The sequence below is a fragment of the Diadema antillarum genome, unplaced genomic scaffold, assembly GCF_040938485.1.
Source record: "Diadema antillarum isolate AM-2024a unplaced genomic scaffold, OU_Dant_1.0 seq00001299_RagTag, whole genome shotgun sequence".
NCBI classification, from domain to species: domain Eukaryota; kingdom Metazoa; phylum Echinodermata; class Echinoidea; order Diadematoida; family Diadematidae; genus Diadema; species Diadema antillarum.
In genome coordinates this window covers 1101401-1118540 of record NW_027272077.1, presented here as the reverse complement: position 1 = coordinate 1118540, position 17140 = coordinate 1101401, and the positions used below count along the sequence as shown (strand labels likewise).

Sequence of the window (17140 nt, the reverse complement as noted above, 5' to 3'; positions counted from 1 at the left end):
CAGAGTGAACGGAACATTATGGTCACGTTGAAATTGGTCTATGCAGCGTTGCACCATGCTTTGACTATTATGCACCTTATTGAAAATAATTATTATGTTTGTTATCATTATCATCTTTTATTATCATTACTCACTTACTTAGTCTGCGGAGAGAAATAGACCACTCACTGTGGTACCTACCGAGGGTTATTAACCAATAAATGATTTGTGGCATTTCTTTTAATGCTATATATCACGTGTTTTTCAGTCCGTTTTCGTTAAATAATTTAAAGCTGTCACTACTCATCAATCGCACGCGGGGCCATCAGCGAATAAATTTGCCACACGAACTGTGTACAGTGATTACTGCAACTACTATCAGAGCACGCATTAGTGTGTAGCCTGTACAGACACTTTTTAAGTACTTGATTTTAAAGTAATGATCTATCCATATACTTGTTAACCGATAACTATGAATCTGAAAATATGAAAGGTTATTTTATGATATGCTCCCCTTTTATAGAGAAAAAATGGCTAATATTCTTATTTATTGTGCATCATGTATAGATGATACTGTCTTTGCGAGCCAAAATCAGTCACTGATACTGTTGCATCATAATCATTGAATTACAGTAGTCCATTCGTGCATGATGCAAATAAGATTTAATCTTGATTGAACCCGTTTCGGGTGTGTTTAGGGTATATTTGGTAAATATTGAAATGGGAATGAATGTGATAAATGTGTACATGAAACCAAATAGAATGGAATAATGGAAACAAAGAGTGTTATCTTCTTACACACTGAACGTATTAAAGGATGATGTTTTAAGTAATGTCATCGCTAAATGTGATACTGTGGGACCAAACACATCTTGATACATTTGGGGCATGATAGTCTGGTCTCATTTGAATTCAATTCAATTCAATTTGATGCATTTCAATCCAATTCAGTTTAATTCAATTCAATTAGATTCAATTCAATTCATTTTAATCGTCCAATAAAAAAGAAACATTACAGTGAATTCAGTGCGGCATTTTTACATATAAATGACGAAACATAACAAATACAATATATACGTAGAGAGAGAAAGACACGAAATAGTACATGACAGATAAATGAATAATCGAACATGCCAGCGAAGTCTAACTGAACAGAACAATCGTATAAAAAACGTGGCATAAAACCGACTCAATCTTCATGATGTTAAAAACTCCAGAAACTTTATATGTTGCTACGTTCACAGTCTGAAACCCCTCCATCCATGTCAGCCTGCGATAAACTGAAACAACTCAAACCAACTCGCTTTAAAATACAATACAACAAACAAATTAACACTTACAAAAACAATATCAGTGATTATCATTACATAGATTTCTTTCTAAATTCCACCAATAATGCCAACCAATGCTTATTACTAGCACCAACACAGCGTAATGACAAAACTTCAAATGTGTCTGCAGTACTGTACCTATGTTACATCTTCCTCCTTCGTAACCCGTTCCTGTACAGTCGCAGTAATATTGATTAATACGGTCTTCACACACTCCACGATAGCAAGGGTAACTACTGCATTCGTTGATATCTGGAAGGAAAAAAAAATAGGATGACACAATGGAAACGATTGAACAATAGAAAACAAAGATTACATGATTGGGTGTGATTACGTGCTCGTGGGGTATATATATATATATATATATATATATATATATATATTTATATATAATAAGCCTGAAACCCCATCTAGATAAAGTCTATAGCATTTATTTAAACGCACACGTGACTGTCATACATTCGAATGTATTCTATATATTTTGCATATGTTACGATGCCATAAGGGAAAAATCAGAAACGTTATCAGCCCTTTTCTTGTTCTCCCCTCAAAAATGTTTTGCAATAAACTTTGATCTTGCATTCATGTTAACTGTAGTGGCTGGAAGTGCTCAACTACAAAGAAGCTCATATATGTTTAATGTAATTACCTATTTCACAGTGCGTCCCTCGGAAACCAGGAACACACGTGCATGAATACCGATTGATCTCGTCTGAACACGATCCGCCATTTTGACACGGGTTGCTCGCACACTCGTCTGTATCTGTAGCGTGAGACAGAACAAGGCAATACGTTAAAGATAATAAAAAGTGCTGGTACCTCAAAAGTTTCCCTGAATTTCCTTGTCTTGGTTTGTGTTTCACGTTAAAGTACGTTGTCTGTGAGAATTACTCGCCCCAAAGTGCTCTCATGTCTTAGTAATCATGCAATAATGGTTTCGTACCAGAGCCGTCGCCGTACGGCGTCGATAAATATTGTACGAAACCACTGACTGCGATCAGCAGCCCCATACGCATAGCGTAATGGGGCTTCGCATTGTAGCATTCAGGATCATGACAGAATTAGTATCGCGGGTAAATGGCAACTTAAAATCCAAAAATTTCTTCGATTTGAAGACTTACCAATTAAGTTGAAGTATTGAAAACAGGCTTCGAACAACGTTTGGTTCTGCCAATAGTCCCTTTCTTTTCGAATTGATGACTGAATGTGACTCGGTCGAGAGGACCTTGGGAGAGCTACTACACTGACTACTACGGCCAGCGCATGCGCACACAAACATCTTATCCGTTGATGGATTTGAAATTTGTGCGCATGTGATGTCTTCGCATGCACTGGCTGTAGTATTCAGTGTATGGTAGCTCTCCCAAGGTCCTCTCGACCAAGTCACATTCAGTCATCAATTCGAACAGAAAGGGACTATAGGCAGAACCAAACGTTGCCCGAAGCCTGTTTTCAATACTTCACCTTAATTGGTAAGTCTTCAAATTGAAGAATTTTTGGGATTTTAAGTTGACATTTATCCTGCGATACTAAATTTGTCATGATCCTGAATGCTACAATGCGAAGCCCGATTACGCTATGCGTATGGGACTGCTGGTCGCTATGCGTATGGGGCTGCTGGTCGCAGTTAATTGCATGAAGACATGAGAGCACTTTGGGGCGAGTAAGTCTCACAGTATTAGTTATATGAAAGGCACTTTAACCTGAAACACAAACTAAGACAAGGAAATTCAAGGAAACTTTTGAGGTACCAAAACTTTTTATTATCTTTAAGGATATTCGCGTTGAACGAAACTTAGATATACTTTCTGAATAGTATAGCTGCTAACAGCAGCATCAAAAGCAACATGCTAAAATATGCTCAGGGAAGTGATGGTTGATCTCACTTGTGCCTCTCGAAACACGGAGGAGTCTTACGTAAACGAGGAATACCCAATACAAAGAAAGAACATATTGTGAAAACACATTCACAGCATAGCAAAAAATTGAATGATTCAAAGAGGTAGGTAGGTAGGTAGGTAGGTATTTATTTCCGTTAAAAACATGTACAAAATATATACAGTTTAAAACGGCTGGAAAGCCCATATTCAGCGGTGCTGCCATGGCACCACTGGTCTTCCATGGGGTCCAGTTACATAGTAATCAAACAAGGCTTTACAATATGCAAAAAGGCAGAATGATACATAGAGATAAAATTGGAAAGAGATTGAGAGAGAAAAAAAAAGAGAAACATTTCATAATGCAGGATAATCATATTGAAAATATCCAGTTGTTTTAAATGACTTGCTCAAAATGTTGATTTTACATATCTTCGGCAGAGTAACAAAACCGTTGCAAATACAGTTACGTTATTATCTTATTGGTTGTCCTTGAGGTCGATACACTCTGTGCCTCGTCGTATCATTACGGAAAAATGTACGCCCGGGAATCTTGTGACTGTCCGAGATGTGTCATTATTGTCTATTCTGCAACAGTGTCTAACAGAATTCAATACAGAATCTCTGCAGATGATATTGTGATTGTATAGAACGGCAAGATGCTTTAAAGGTTAGTTGCACGTTCACTATTTTGTGATGCCCTTGAATCGATAGAGGATCACACTGATGCTAGTAAAGAAGACTTTAAGGCCAGTTAAAGCTGGGCTTAGAAACAAACATAGTAAGGTCCAATAAGCACAACAGTAAAAACAAAAATAGAAAATCGGACTTTAATGTAGGAAGTGGTATGACATTCAAGGATTAAAGGGTTTTTGCAAAATAGCACCCAGACAGTTTATATAAACATGCAAATGAGGAGCTTATGATATCATCACCTCAATGTTGTCCAAATGAATGACGAAAAATCAGGGTTTTTTTTGGTTTTTTTTTGCTTAACCATAAATGAACAAAACTTTTAGGAATTTATGTACAAACTACATGGCAAATATTGCAAGACAATGACATTATCAACTCGGTACTTCTATATTTATACTCTGTTCATGAACTGTTTGTGTGAAAACAAAAACTCAGCTTTTTATAATTCAGAACTTTAACAATATCGTTACCCGATTTTGATGAAAATTTCACTGTTGTGTTTAGAAGAAAATGGTACTCTTTCTTTTCCAACTAGCTTTTTACTGGTCTGGAGTTCTCTTTAACAATCGAATAAAGTTAAGTGTGCATGTCTTGTTCTACGATGCACCAGGATTTTTTTTTTTTTTTTTATTGCGTGCCTTTGTTAAGATGGTCCCCGCCGGTGGTGCAAAAATTAGATTCTTACCTGTTTGGCACTGTAAGCCCTCATATCCAGGCAGACATGAACAGGTGTACATGTTAATGGCTTCATGACAAGTTCCTCCATGTTGACATGGGTTGCTGGCACACTCCAAGATTTCTAAAAGTAATATGAATATTGCGGTGTTACCATTATAGCTAAGAATAAGATATGATTAAAAAAAATCACCAACAATTACTAAAATTTGACGTCATAATAATCACACTGATTATCATCATTATACGTTTAGCATCTCATCAAAAAGATACAAAAATAAAACTTTAAAAAAATGGTGGCGAAAAAAGGCAAACTTAGTGTCCTAGACCAGCGCCTCCCATGCCATGTCAAAAACTGGCGACCCTACACAATTGGACTTTGTAAAATGAGAGACGGTAATATTAAAAGTGAGAGTCGTATATAAAAGGGAAGGGAAAGATCACACGACATATTGAAATATGACAACACAAAATGATGCGGTAGCAAGTTTTTTTTACTAAAAACGCAAAAGATAGATAAATATATATGAATAAACATAGAGAGAGAAAGAGAGAGAGAGAGAGGGAGCGAGAGAGAGAGGACTAATTGCTCGTTTTCGTATTCTAACTGTCGGTAGAATCATCTTTACAGCTTCATATTAATCATAGAAAAATGACATAATTTCACCAAAATCCCTTGTATCAAAAATGTGAAGATCTATTGACTGAGGTCAGAATATTTTGGGATTTTACGGAGAAAAACATTGTTTGATAGTCGTAATTGAATTCACCAAATCAAAATAATTTCAATCTAGAATCATAGCAATCTTTGACGTTTATTTCAGGGCATAAACGTCGAATATAACACCTTCTCTTCTACCTACATAACGTACTGCCTACCATCATGAGATTGTCAACAAGAATTATCATAGGAGTAACACAAAATACTTTTTCTGTCCTGACATAGGATAAAAGCAGTACAAATGATTATAAACCCCGCAAAAGAAAAATACAGTATGTCGAAGTTGAGACACCAAATATCACTTTCACTACGTCCTTATCTTCCCAACGGGAAGAAAAAGTTCAGTACAGCGATATGCTACAGTTCCCGGCATAACAGCCAGTACAAAATTGTTAAAGAGACTTTCGCACTACTATATGAGAAGGCCTTGATCAGATCTCCTGGTGAACTCATAACGTGGGCTAACCATCGAATTGGCAAATTCCATGCCATGGTTACATTCACAATGTTCTCTGACCTCTAGATTGGATGCAAAAATTAATTCACCCATCTCTGACCCATGCAAACAATTACAGTCAGACCGCTGCCGCAGCACGTATACTAATGAGCCGATCCGGCAAGATTTATTCAGAATCTCGTTGACGATCTTTGCGTTCGGAAGGTGTCACGTACGTGCGAGATTTTGCGAGAGTTTGACGGGGCTATGGTTTTCACAGTGTAGCGACTTGCACATACATTCATCATGCCTACAAGTCACGGTAAGTTATTTTCCAGATTTTGATCTTTATTTTTGATACAAAATTTGCGTATAATATCGGTTCTTATCATGACGATATAATCAGTTGAATTTGCTTAGATTTTACCTGCTTTTCACGGAAGATTTTGTCGTCTAAAGTTCGTTTTTGGTTCCTGACCGGATTACACTGATTTTGGCTTTTTCGTAGAGAGGAAACTTAGATGCTCATCATATATTGGAGTCAAGGAGCAAAAGCATGATTTAAATACTAGTTTATACTAGTTTTTGCTCCACACAAAGTGTACAGTGGCGCGAAAGAGTGTAATTTCGGCGACTGGCTCGCGCTGTACCAAGCTTTTATCTTCTAGCTTCTGTACGAAGCACAGAACTACACGCATGCCTGTATGCAAGCATGCGCTATGCACGCACGTGGCATGAAACCGTAGCAGCGTAATGACGTAATGCAAGCGCTGAATGCAAGCGCTGTCCAATGAGAGAGCTTACTCTTGAGATTGCACGGTTTCAAGCTTGACCAGCACTGACATCGATGTATATTTTACTGGTTCCTGACCAGATTAAGTAACAAATTGTCAAGATATTTACATGGATACACAGATTAAGAGATGGACTACCAAATAATGCATTTTCACTGCGACGCAAGGTGAATTTGGTATTCTTTTGACGTCTTGAACGTGTACTACACGAATTACTTTTTTTCATAATTTTTCAAGCTCAAATTACGCTAAGATATTTTTTATTTACAATAATTTGAGTAACATGTGACGATAGCTTACATATTTTCCTTGAATTTGATATCAAATTTGTGATTACAAGGTGTATTTTTGTTCCCGAAAGCCCAAGGACAAAATCCCCTTCCGCAGCTTATTACGTATGCAAGTCTCGAGCAGGTTTGCATACGAGTTGAACAAATACTAGTACGAGCAAATTATCGGGTGCTGCTTTCTGACAGATTAAATGCACCTGCAGACCCTAGGGACGGACTTTAATCGCGTAATTCTGGCTATCAGCAAAAACGTTGGTTACGAAATGAACGCCCTTGGCTGCCGCTTGACAGGAAGTTGGAATTATAAAATCATTATTACCGTAAATGATACAGGGCCAGGTACATTAACGGCTCATGGACATTAAAACACAGCCACTACACCTGTATTCTCACTTCACACAAACAGTAGACCTACACAGGTATAGAAATTGGTTTGAAAAACAAAATCCATAGAGAGAGTTGTCTTTGACTTACATTACTGTTTGTGTGTTGTTGTTTCTGTAACTTGTGTTTGTTTTAAACTGTTTACCTGTTTCACAGTAAGTGCCTTCATATCCACGCACGCATGCGCAGATATATCGATTCACTCCGTCCATACACGTCGCACCGTTTTGACAAGGCTGGCTTTTGCATTCATCGACATCTGTATACATGAGAATAGATAAAGAGATGTGTGTCACGTCAAAGATTGTGTAACATGAACAGTGAAAGTAAAAACATAAGATAAAATAGGAAATTAGAAAATGATAAGATCAGAAATGATAAATGAATACCATTCATTACGTAACGCACGCTTTGTGACGTACGATTTGCCATAATATGGAAAATCGTACGTAAAATATTGTCAGCACACTAGGATGATTACATTCGTATTTGTGTAGGCCTAATCAACGATTAGACATACACACACACACACACACCACGCACACACATATATAACTATAAATATCACAGAGAATCCAACCCAAAGCACATTCTGATCTGGAGATTCTGCCGCCTGAAACCCCTTGCAAACGGGAGACCCAAGTTGATGTGTGCGAAGCGCGAAGTTCCTAGAGTTCTAGATGCTCTCTCGTGCTATATAAGGCTTATTTCTTCAACATACGATAGCAATAAGTAAGAAATCCTTTCCAACGGGAGACACAGAGCCAGGGAGGGAGAAATTAACTCTCAAGCGGGAGAACGGGAGATTTTGCAAAAATGGGTTTTCGGCGGGAGATCTCCTGTCGAAATCGGGAGAGTTGGAGTCTCTGATATCAGAGAGGGAGAGAGAGGGGGGGGGGGTAAGAAAAACCTTAGAAGATAATAGGGAGCTTTAGATTTTAGACGCGCGGACGTTCAGAGGGAAAAAAAAAACATGTTCTGAGCGTGCGCAGAAGCGCGCGTCAAGTCGATCTATTTTTAGCTTGCGTCGCCTGAGTTTTTCAGTACGCGTACTGTGCTACAATTTTCACGTCCGCACAGTTTGCAACGTAGAGAAATACTTCATGCACCGATCATATGGAGGCGCGATTTTATTTTTTATACGTTGCGTCCCAGCGTAATCTAAAGCTACTTTTCTACACGGCGCAGGGGAGAGGAGAACGTCCAGCGCACTCGTCCGCGCGTCAAAATCTAAAGCTCCCTAATGATGACATAAACGAGCATATCCGAACTAAAAAATCAAATGATATATCTTTTTACTTGAATTGCAATTCTTCCCGACGAATCCGAGCCCACACTGGCATTCATACCCATCGATCGTCTCAATGCATGTTCCGTTATTACGGCAGGGTGTGTTTAGACAGGCTGAAAGACAATGGTTTAATCATAAGTTAAAGGTACAAAAACAAGAAAATCTGAATTATTACGAAATCATAGATAAAATCAAATCAAACATTTTTATTCATTCTTAAATATAACGATATATTTTTCATACTGTACAATTGTATTTTGCAAAAATTTTACGACTGTGCTACAGATGTGTAGACAGGCGTTTGGTGTACTTTGTAAGATAGGGCCTACTATCTTAAGCTTTAAGCTTTTATAAAGAAGCTGGACACTGTAAGGGGAAAGATTACTTTATTCTTCAGTTGCAGCGAGCGTGTAAGTCCAGTCGTCTGTATGATTTAAGGGAACCAGATTTTCAGTGTAGGAGACTATTTTCTCAGGTTCCATTATCTAAATCGGCTATGTGGGCTTATACATCTTATACGGGCGTGGTGGGTTCTAAAGTCAAGGCTCACCAGGTCTCGCGCAGTACATCATCTGACCGCTTTGCTCTTCTTCTGGCAGCTGTCTTACACGGTGCCCCGCCGGTACGCGCTTCGGGAGAAGTTGGAAGTGCTTTCCGCTGGGCTTGTGGTATTGGCTCGGACAAATGATCTTCGACATTCCGGGACAGACATCTGGTATTGCAATTGATCCTATATGATGAAATATGTCAGAGTTAAAATGTGTAACATGGTTTTTTTTATGGCATATACTCGAAACAAGGTGGTAGTATGCGAGCATGGGACTAACAAGTGATCATGTCATGCATGTTTCTGGCCTCCGATACCATAGTGTCTACTTAAAATTGAAAATATCATATTGATTACATCCGTAGCAAGGTTGTTATGAGTTTATCTAATTTCTTCGCAAAGCAAAATCATTTTGGAATTCTCATTTTGACAAAAAAAAAAGTTATATCACACGATTATTAAATCTCATTTTGGTTATTCTTCTGTATGGACCAATGCTAACAAGTCCCATCTGAATATGCTTTTCATTGTACAGAAAAGAGCTTCGATAATTGTTATTCTAAATACTGATATATTTGCACGAAGTGATGAATTATACAACCAGTCAGGAATCGAACCTCTTCAAAGGAGATGGAAAAAATGAATCGTATTCTTCTGTTTGAAGGTGTCCATCACATGCACTGCGCCTTAATACTTTGCCAATCGAATATGCATGCAAACTCCACAATACTCTCTTCGAAATACATTATGTAGTATATTTTTGCCAAAACCAAATACAAATTTTAAACGGAACAGATTTTTTTTTAATATTCTAGTGCAATGTTATTAAATAATCTAACGTATGATATTCGATTGAGTGATACAATCTGTATTTTTAAGCAGAATATTAGAAGACACGATTTGTTTTGAGGCTGCATTTTAAATATACATATCTTTTGTAGTTATTATATACATTGATTAGTATTCATATCATGAATGATCATTTGAATACTCTGGCAGAGAATTCAATTTATCTAGGGACACTTTCCATGCTTTTGAAGTGAGCAAGTAAGCGTGTATTTATTATGTTGAGTTCATTTATTCGTATTTTTTTTTGGTATAGTTATTTATGTAATTTGTACTTGTATTGTATTTTTTATGTGGACCCCTTTGAAAATCAGTTTTGTGCTGAAAGGGCTATCCACCATGTGAATAGAAATAAATGATAATGATAATAATGATAAAACAAAATTCATGGAAGATTCATTTAATTTGAAATCTCGAAGACCAAAGAAAAAGCAACCAAAAGTTGATCCTCTTATTTGGTTGATTTTTTTTTTAAATCGGCAGTGAACTTTGCATGTAGACATGCCCATTGGGCGTAAACACAGTGTTGGAGAAGCGTCATAATTCGAAATGTTCCCTTACTTTGAACTTGATAATGTCAGAATATCGGTCTCTATTTGCCTTTTTTTAAGTATACTAATCGAATGTCTCGGATCAATTATCGATATCCACTGCAGTGACCTTTTGACGTCTGGGGGCGTTGACCATTTTGACATGACCATGGGTCGTACATGACTCTGTGATTGTGTCATAGTATTTCATACAGGGAGGGAGAAATTTAAGATATCCAGGCAGAAGACACACACGCGCGCACGCATACACGCACAGTGAGAAACGACAGCAAACTTATAACCACAAGAAAAGTTGACGTCGCCTCTTCATAGGATCTTCTTAAGGATCTAACTTCAGGTATCCAAACTTAATCACTGGACGATGAATCTGAAATAATTTCAGGCTGTATATTCATGTTAACGCTACACTGTATGAATATAATATTCACACACACACACACACACACACACACACACGCAATACCAGAGACTCACTAAAGCACAATGGCTAACCAGATCATGTGTTGACTTCCAACGTTTCACAGGATTTAGCATTCTAATCAAAACACGCAAACCGACGTAATTATAATCTGTTTGTTCTGTGTGTGTGTATGTGTGGGTGCCTGTGTTTGTTTGTGTTCTGACCTGCAAACGTACTATTGCGATGCCCTTGAATTAAACGCTTGCAGTTTTACACTTTATTAGATAATATCTCTGTCGCACTGTTTCCTAGAAAACGGCAGTGAAGAGATGAAATTATTGTACTTACCTTGAATACCTCTGATGGTCCAGAAAAATACTACTTCAAAGATTGGGAACTGTTAAAAGGACGAAATAGAAAAGCAAAATAGAAAATGTAATTGCTGAATAGAGATCTATCTAAAAAAGTAATTGGTCATGATGTATTTTGTTCTATGCTTATATATCAAAAACAGGGGATTAAAAGCTGCCAGCGTTCTAAAGCAGAAGTCCCAATAATGCACCTGTACACTCAACAATTATTTCGTTGAATATTGTTATCTAATTCTGTGAATTCCAATATTACAGGGATTGTCTTGCTTCTGTATAAATGGGATCCTGATAATCTTACTTTTTTTTACCACCTACTGGGATGCCCGTTACCAATCAATACCAAAATAAAACAACATTATTAGATATAAATGTACACTGCATATAAACCCGTAACATAACGCAGTTTAATATTTTCAACTGCACTGTCGTACATCGTAATGATACAGTGGCACATTGATAATTTTCATCGCCAGTGGAAAGAGAAAATATCAATGAAAAAGTATAATGATTATTGCTATTACTGTATTTCTCCTCGTATGATATGCATGTCATTCATGATTATATTTTTTTTTTTCTCAAATGAAAAATCCAACGGGGAAAAAGCAAATGCAATGGAACTCCAACTAAAAACAGAGAGTGAGAAATGAACACAAACAACAGTATTACTGGACTGCATGATCCAAAGATATGACATGGTATAGCTCGTGTTATTTAGATGAACGTTATACACTCAATCGTGATTATGACTGCTCTCATCAAAAGGGAGAAATTGTGAAACAAAGAGACAAACAAAAGCTTTAGATATCGCGGTGACCAGTTTTTTCAGCTTTATTGTGAATGCATTTCGGGCAAACTCGGCTGGGATAATAAAGGGTGACAGTGTATCTGAAAGAATAACAATTTTCGTACTACATTGCAATGTATGTGTTTGAAGTGCAAATTTGATTAAGGAGAGCGTTTTCACTTTCTTAAAAAAGGTGGTTCTGTTTTAGCATCAAATTACTTTCATTTTTTGGACTCATTTCGTTTTTTAGAGAGTGCTTAAATAGCGATTGACAATCAAAATTAGGTTTGATATTTGGGCACAAATCGTGAATAGATATGCGTTTATACATACGTTGTCCCCATTGCGGTTGTCATGGGGATTTTGACTTTTTACACACCTGAAAAGATCCTAGTATATGCTCTCATGTCCGTTTCTATACAAGTAGCATCCCAACATGAGTTATACTGTATTACATTTTTTATTTTTTTTTTCGGTAAGGATCATGGAGTTATTGTATTGATGTAAAGTTAAATTTCTCCACCTGCGTGGGTATAGCCTAACATTTTTTCCTCTTTTGGATCTGAAATTAAACATGACGTATCTTTGCAATTTTTCGGGATCTGAAATTAAACATGACGTATCTTTGCAATTTTTAGGAATCACAATTGAGTATCTGAATATAAGAACGACCCAAGTCCATGGAAGACCATTTCGAGTAAACTTTAAAAAATTTCATATCTTTTTTATTTGTCCAATAATATTGTATTTAACTGTGATGGGAAGGCAAAATTGTATATACAAATTAGAACATATATTATTATGACAATTCACATTTACATTAATTGTGGAGAGGCCATTTTGTGTAATGGACTTGGGTCGTTCTTTGAATCATATGGACTCGGGTCGTTCTTTGAATCATATACATGATATTCTGCTGTAGAAATGAGAGAAGGACGAGAGAGGGCGCTATAATATGAATGTTAGAATGACCCAAGTCCTTCATTTTTACATTCATATAAGGCTCATTCATTTTAGGCACTTCCGGGGTTAATTAGGCTTTATCATTTATACACAAGATCAGTCCTTGCATAAGCTACAATTTCCCATGCCAAACTGAATTTGGCCAAAAATTGGACTTGGGTCGTTCTTACATTTTTTTTTTTTTGATAGATACTTTATTGTCTGCAAATCATTATACGTAAGTTAGATAATCATGAAGATGCAGGAAATATACAAAGTAAATTCAACGCAGAGTCGTTTGACTTGCATAAACTACGATATATATAAGTACATAATCATGAACATGTAGGAAACATATACAATAGATTTAACACAGTCTTTTGACTTGCATAAACAACGAAAAGAAAAAGATATAATATACAGCATGCATGTCTATGCAGCAGTGATAAGAATAACATTTATAGTTAAGAAACGATTATGCAGAGGGCCGCCATTATAAGCATTGCTAGTAAAGATGGCCGGCCCGAGGAAAAGATAGGGACGTACTAGATTCGTAACAATACAAATTCTGCTGCGAAGATAGCAGGGGAAAATAAACTCTGGTGTGTGATGGTGGTGGTGGTGAATATGCGTGCATGTGCTTGAAGGTGCACAAGGGCAGATAGGCTGGAATTTAGAATAATAGAATTGGTTTGCAGGAAGAGGGGACGATATGCGCTGTTGCTATCGGGAGACCAACATTAGTCATATAATTTATTTGTTTTTAGTTCGTATTTGAAGTATACTGTAATAAAATGTGCTTCTTTAAGTTTGCTTTAAATGAAAACAAGGAGGCACACTGTTTCAACTCCTCAGGAAGAGTGTTCCATGTATATATCCAGACCTTGATGTCTAATCGACTTTTGAGCAAGTAAAAGCTTCGGATTACTTAAATGAAAATCATGGGAACGACGGGTAGGGTATGAGTGAATATGGTCATTGGTTACTAGGGTATTATGAAAAAATGGTAATAAATTTCGAGTGTGTTTGTATAGTAATATGGCAGTTAGGTGTAGATGTATATCATGGGCCTTCAAAGTTTTTAGGCGATAAAATAAGGGATCAGTGTGAGCCAAAAAAAAATCGAATGTGTGCATATACGAAGAGCCTTTTTCTGGAGAAGAAAAATTGTGTTCAATTTAGTTTTGCTACAGTTGCCCCATATACTATTGCAGTACATTACATATTGTAAAAATAAGCTGTTATATAACATGATTAAAGTTTCATCATTAATTAAGTATTTCATTCTTCTTAAAACACCAGTTGCTTTAGATATTGCTGTTGTAATATTCTGAACATGAGTATTCCACGTTAGATTGCTATCTAGGGTCACACCTAGGAACTTGGTTGAATGTTTCTCAGCAATGTTTATATCATCAATAAAAATACTTTGAGGAAGGGTGGGTTGGGATTGAAACGTATAAAAGTGTATAAAATATGTCCTATCAATATTCAATGAAAGCTTATTACTTATATTCAGGTCTTCAATTGATAATTGATTGATTTTGAAAAATCACATAGATATCATACGCAATAAGACTCAAACAAAAAATATTGGGATACTTGGTCGACTTAAATCTCTAATAACAACCGTTGTTCTTAAAATGATATACAATGCAATTATTGCATGCTTTGTAAAATATGGTCTTTGCGTCTTTCACTCTGTGGTTGTGCTGCAATCTGAATGAAGGGTTTGTTTGCAAAAACCGATAAGTCCATTTTTGAAGATTTTGAAGTACGGTCCCTGTCATAAAGTACAAAATAATACCTTTTAAATGATATATTGGTCACTACATATAAAGGTACATTTTTGAAGTTATGGTCAAAAGAAGCAAACATTTTCTTATTATTCTCTTTATTTTTCTTGAACTTTAATGACAAATATTGGCAAATATTGGCAAATATTGGCAAATATGGACTTATCGGTTTTTGCAAACAAACTCTTCAAATATATAATGAGACAGACCTTTTAAACTTCAGAAACGTGCAATCAGGGTTATTAACTATTAAACTTATTTAGCCCTCACTTCACTAATCTTTCATATCTAAAAGATTTTAACGTTGCATAATAGAAATAAACATATTTTAGGTAATCATATGTTTGTATGTCATAGAAAGCTTTTACCAAATTACTGCTGCATTATTTGACTTTAAATTGCCATATTCATTCATACCATACTAGAAACGAGGAGAATTTTCACATGCCAAAAGTAAGAACAACGTTATATCAAAAATCTGTGTTTCATCAAGGTCCGCTTATATGGAATTCAATGCCAGATGATATTCGTAAAGTTGTCACTTTTAATGTATTCAAACGTAAACTTAAGGGGAGTTTATACAAAGTTATCATTCCTAACTTCTTGATACGCATGGCTGGCATTATTTCATCTAATGATTATAACTCACTTTGTGTTTGTACTGTCTTCGTAATGTAATGTAGTGTTTTATGTATCATTGCTGTAATTCTTTTTGTTTTGTTATTACATCTGTATATTTGCTCATCTCTCGTTGTCTGAAAATATGAAAATGATTACCATCAAATGCATTTTTACTGAGTATCTGATTCGGCCAGATTTTAAGGAATTTTTTTAATTCCTCGTTGAAGGAATCCCTTCAGCTTTATGTATTCCATAGATCCGTCTTTACTCTGTGCTTGTCATGATTGTTAATCATTGTCATTCTCTGTTGTTGTTGTTTTTTATGCTGAACAAAAATAAATTCAATTCAATTCAATTCTTATTTTATCTACATTGCAATGTGTGTCGGTTTGGTAAAGATTGGTTACAACTGCTCTATCACGTTGATGTGACAGCGACGCTGCAATGATTAATAGTTAAAGTTTATCTCGGTTTTAGGGTGCATTAATTTGTTGTTATTCCTTTTAATGTAATCAATATGCATTTGTCGATCATCGCACCAATGACAGCTTAGGACCAGTATATGATTGACTGTTGCGATACTCCCGCCATGTCCTTCTTTTGAAGTCACATAATGTAACCGAATGAATTTAATTTTGGAATGTGTTTCGTAAGCGTTCTCTTGAGGCATCGATTTTACTGCGTGCTAGTATTTCATACGTGCTCTCGTCCTCGCAGTTACAATTTCTTCCGCTGGAAAGCAGCTCGACAGTGTATCACTTTTGAAGACGCTTGGCTAATTGTCTCTGTGGGCTTTCGCCCTTGGTGATTGCATCAAAATGATTTAGGCTTTTCTTTCTCTCTCTCCCTCTCTCTCTCCCTCTTTTCCCTGTTTTTTGTTCCCCTTTTTCTCACTTTCGCTTTCTTTCTTTTTTCTATTCCCTACTTTCCCTGTTTCCCGCACTCTTTGTAGTTGTAAGCTTTTCACCCCCTTATTTCCCCTTTTCCTCAGAGGTACTCATATATACAAGCATAGTCTTTTGAGTGGGTACCTCCACCTTATTTTTTTCCGCGCATTGTGTATATTATAGAGTGCATGTACTTTTTTTTTTGTACTGATCATGTAGACATGAATATGTTGTTAATCCTGTCTGGTTATGTATATTTCATTACTCGCATGTCAAATTTATAATAACCGATTCTTGTACATTATGTTCGAAAAAAAAAGTGAAAATAAAGTTTGAATTGAATTGAATTGAATGTGTAAGGACAAGCTGCACACGGGTGCCTGAAGTGGACAGTTGTACAATTAATACGTAAACCAGAATTTTAAGTTAAATTTCTTCCAATTTACCGTTGTTATTCTTTTTTGTGGCAAATCTTCTGTTTCTAATATCACTTTCATAAACATAAGTTGCGGATGATATTCGCGTTGTTAATGCCACTTGTTCGTTAAATTGGAGCATGACCACAGTAATGCACATAATTTCGACAATGCATTATCCATATGACCTCCAAATATACGCATGTGGTCGAGAAGTCTTTTCCCCCCTTACGGGGAAGCATTACGTCATAGGAGGGGCGTGTGCTGTTTCTATGACGATTATCCGTCTTATTAGGACGGGCAATTCAAAAAGAACAAGAAATTAAACCAAAAAGGAGTGCGGAATATTTCCAGAGTTTGATGAGAAGGCAATCTTTATTGTATTGTCCGACTTTTTTTCTTTATAGGCCGACAATTCAGCGATGAGTTTAACTTTGATATTAACGGACTATAAGAATTTTTGCTGTTGTGATTGTTGTTTTTTTTTTATTGTAACGTTCAGTTC

At 36.3% G+C, this 17140-nt stretch overlaps 1 pseudogene; it reads right to left on the bottom strand.

Annotated features, from left to right (window-relative positions):
- Positions 1-9013: 9013 nt before the first annotated feature.
- The window catches only part of LOC139708087 (scavenger receptor cysteine-rich domain-containing protein DMBT1-like), a 30511-nt pseudogene continuing 22384 nt past the window's right edge, over positions 9014-17140 (bottom strand).